Source organism: Manis javanica, chromosome 1, assembly GCF_040802235.1.
Source record: "Manis javanica isolate MJ-LG chromosome 1, MJ_LKY, whole genome shotgun sequence".
In the NCBI taxonomy this organism is placed as follows: domain Eukaryota; kingdom Metazoa; phylum Chordata; class Mammalia; order Pholidota; family Manidae; genus Manis; species Manis javanica.
The window spans coordinates 155,519,146-155,523,050 of record NC_133156.1 but is presented as its reverse complement, the minus strand read 5'-3'; the positions used below and the strand labels follow the sequence as shown (position 1 = coordinate 155,523,050).

The 3,905-nt window shown below is 45.7% G+C and overlaps 1 long non-coding RNA gene across 2 annotated transcripts; it reads right to left on the bottom strand.

Moving 5' to 3' along the window:
* Window positions 1-1,046: 1,046 nt before the first annotated feature.
* On the bottom strand, window positions 1,047-3,133 carry LOC140849223 (uncharacterized). 2 transcript variants are annotated; one of them, XR_012130997.1, is made up of 4 exons: window positions 2,965-3,133; window positions 2,729-2,804; window positions 2,183-2,292; window positions 1,047-1,212 (listed from the first exon to the last, which is right to left on the bottom strand). It is a non-coding gene; the product is annotated as an uncharacterized lncRNA (long non-coding RNA). The 2 variants fall into 2 exon arrangements; XR_012130998.1 differs by lacking the exon at window positions 1,047-1,212 and adding an exon at window positions 1,399-1,624.
* Window positions 3,134-3,905: the final 772 nt, after the last annotated feature.

Sequence of the window (3,905 nt, the reverse complement as noted above, 5' to 3'; positions counted from 1 at the left end):
TGTCTGGGGCTGAGCAGAGGTTAATAGACTCAAGAGGTTAATTTGATCTCATGGAACAGGTCGGCTTACTTTGGAACACGAAAATATCCCTTTTGTAGAAAATGCAAAATGAATCCGATTCACATGCACACCATGTGTGGTATAAGTAAGCTCCTTTTGCTATTTGAATGTTATTCAAATAAAGGATTATAAACCATCTTGGCTTACGTTACTATCTCCAAATGCAAAAACAGAAAAAGATCCAGTGTTTAGAACAAGGGATTTGTTATGTGACCATCAAGAAGAAAAGCGCCTTTCTTTTTTAATTCAAAATAATGGAAACTCAGGTATGGAAAGCACTGAACACAACATTCTAGAATAATCCCTTCTCCTTGCCCCTCATCCTACACACACAAAAGCAGGAATCCCTTCCATACATCTCTGACAAGGGCCATGAGCTCCTCCACTGAGGAGAGTAAGCCCCCCCTGAGGTGGCCCGCTCTCTTAGTCTGGTGATAGGAGAGCCCTGTGGGTAACACTGCAGCAATCCAGTGAGAAGCAGCACTGGCAGGTCGGACCTCACCCCTTCACCCACCCACTCTCAGGAAAGGTCCATCTTAGTCTCATGGTGCTCTATAACAATGCAATTTTGGTGACTTGAAACAACACAATTTACCACCTTACAGTTCTAGAGGTCAGAAGTCCAAAATGGGTTTCACTGGACTAAAATTAACAAACTAGTAAAGCAATGCTCCTTCTAAAGGTTCTAGGGAACCATTCGTTCTTTGCCAGCTTCTAGAGGCCACCTTCTCTCTTTGGATCATGGCCCCATCCTGTTTGCAAAACCAGCAATGTAGCATGTTCTCGTTTCCTGGACTCTCTCGCTGCTTCACTTACAAGGATTCTGCGATTATAGCAGTCCACCCAGATAATCCAAGATAATCTTCCCACCTTGCAAATTGCTAATCACACCTGCAAAGCCCCTTTGCTCTGTAAAGTAGCATGTGCACAGGTTCCAGGGCTTAGGACATGGACGTTTCTGGGGGCCTTTATTCAGCTGACTGTAGAAACTCAACCCTGCTTTGAAAAGCAAGCTGAAGCATATCAGGTGGGCCTTCCCAAGGGGCAGAGGAGATAGAGGACAGGGTTGCAGGCATTGAAGGAACTGATGCACCTCCTCGGGAGCCCAGAAAGAGACAGGGCATCAGGCTGGAGATGCTGGATGGTCCATCCCTACAGGTGCAAAAGAATACCGGCTCAGGGCTTTTGAACGAATTCCAAAGAGCCCTAGTCCAAATTCGGCATGGATGCAACACAGATTCCTTTCAGAGGATGCCAGGACTTAGACAATGAAGGTATCAACAGGGGTCACTGTGGACTGGAGAACAGGAAACCTTTCCAAATGTTCCAGGACATGATTCTGAATGGTGCTGAGGGAGCCGTACTCATGGCTGAAATAGAAATTTCTCCACATCCTGGAAGTAGGATTTGGGCAGGGTTTTAACACGATTTAGAAAAAGTAGTGTGGCATTTGTTCACCTGTGTAGAAGTCTTCAGTCTGTGGTTGTGCTTCATTAATGGTTCTGTCTATACCATTGAAGTTGCCCCAGAATGGACAGTTAAGAACCAGCCTGAGACTTTTCTTCTGCTGGTAGGCAAGGACAGGCTCTTCAAGACACACCTTCTCTAAAAGCTCTGCCCAATACTTCTAACCAGAGGGCCACTTCCCTCTCCCCATAACATTTACTGACACTGAACCTTTTACTTAGAGCTGGGCACATGTGCTCTTCTAGTATAATCATCCTTCTGGGCATACATGCAACATTCCAGCCCTCCTAGTTTGACCATAAGTGTCTGTAAGGGCAGAGCCACGAGCTATTCATTCGTGAGCCCCATCAGGGCTGAATACCACAGTGAGCATGGTAGGTTCTAGAAAGGTATTTATAGACAGTGGTGATTCCCATGAGACCCACGAGGACCACATCTGAAAAGTAGTGTGTAATGGAAACAACAAGGTGCATGGGGGCTTGGGATTGTTGGAGTCAGGCTCTGTGTCATTTGTCTAGTTTACAGGTTTCCTGTCCCCAGATTTCCCTACTACAGCCCTTTCTCAGTGTAGCTTCCAGGATTGTTCTTCTGAAAAACATAGCTTCACTCCTTAAGTCCTAGCTCCTGGCCTGGCTTACACAGTGTGATTATTTACCTCCCAAGCTGCGCTTAAACTGTCCGTTTCCTCTTCTCCTGCTGCATTTCTAACAAGCTCTCCGGTGGTGCAATGCTGCTGGCTCAAGACACACTCTGAGTACCTAAGGTCTACAAAATAAATGCGAGCAGAACATATTTTACCTCCATTTGTTTATGTATAAACTTCTTCCACGGCCATGAGAGCTCCCAAAGGCAGGAACTGGGGTTTCCTGAAACACTCATCCAATATTTGTGAATGAAGGAATGAACTTCTGTGTCCCTAAAGTTAAGTGCAGTGCCTAAAGAGCAAGCAGGTGCTTATTAGATGTTTATTAAATGGGTGAATAGAGGGACTCAGTAGGATTCTAGGAGTAGCTGCCTTCAAAATAGTTGGGCTAATTTTTTCATTGCTTTTCAATAAAAATGCCTGGGAGGACTGTTGTTTGTCATAAAGCCAACTTTCTGTTTTAACAACAATAATAAAGCCAATTATTTAACTTAAGAAATTTTAGTTATGTTGAGTTTTGTCACTCGTTTGAGAGAGAAGTCCTAACAGAAGACTTACTTTATTCACTGCAGTTCAGGCTTTAGGAAAGAATATGACAGTGGTTCTTGCTTTCCAGAAACTTCTTTTCTGGAATCTAATGGAAGGATGAGACACAGCTGATAATCTGGAAAGCTAAAAAGACATAACCCAGAGCAGACTGGGGGATATAAGTGTAGGAACCAGAGGGCCGTCCCTCCACTGTCTACGTGAATCGGCTTCACCAGTTTCCACATGTCAGGCACCTCAAGACTCACATTTCCAGGAAGGAGATTCCTCTTGGCCTTGCTCGGTTGGCATGTCTGTCCCTTGGTCATAGAGAACACGACTGAAACAGCATCAAGAGTGCTCGCTGTGCAAGAAGAGTTTCTCAAGAAAAACGAAGCGATGTTATCAGGAAACAAAAAAGAAATGGAGGTGAAACAACAAACGGGCAAAGCTCAGCGTCCCCTTCACCCCCCAGCCCCGCCCGCCCTGCCTCGCCCCAGTGCCTGGGAAAAGGCAGTGCGGGAGCCGTGCATTTAAAATGCAGTCTGTCCCCATTATCCGTGGGTTCCCGTTTGTGAACTCGCCAACTCACTGAAGTGCGTGTGCCATCCCCAAACCAGAGCCCCCGGAGCCCTCGCGGTTGCTCACGGACACATGCCTCGGCAACGGGCAGGTGGGCTTGAACTTCCCAGCGCGCATTCCCAGCTAAGGTGAACAAGGCAATGCTCTGCCTTCATACTTCAGCTCTCCTGCTGTAAAAAGTGTCCTCTTCTCAGTGTGTTTAGTTCCACTGAATTGTTGTCATTTCTACGCTTCTTGTTTGATGACTTCGCATCGAAAATGGCCCCCACAAATAGTGCTCTCTGGGGTTCCTAGGCAGCAGAAGGTTATGACGTCTTCATGGAGAAATGTGTGCATTACATGAACTTCCTTCAGTAATGAGTTAGGCTGTCGTTCGCTCTGAGTTCAACGCCAACGAATCAGCAGTAGATATTAAGTAAGGTGCCTTTAAGCAGAAACACACAAAAAGCAGGGATATGTATTGATCTGCTTATCAGGAGCTCACAGTAACCTAATCCTGCGTTTCTCCTAGGAGCACAGGTTCAGTATTCACTAATTCCTTGTTCATGGTGACTTTGTAGACTGAAATGACTGTGAACAACAAGATGAGACTGCCTATGTGTGTAGATTCTTGGTTATTGGACCTCTC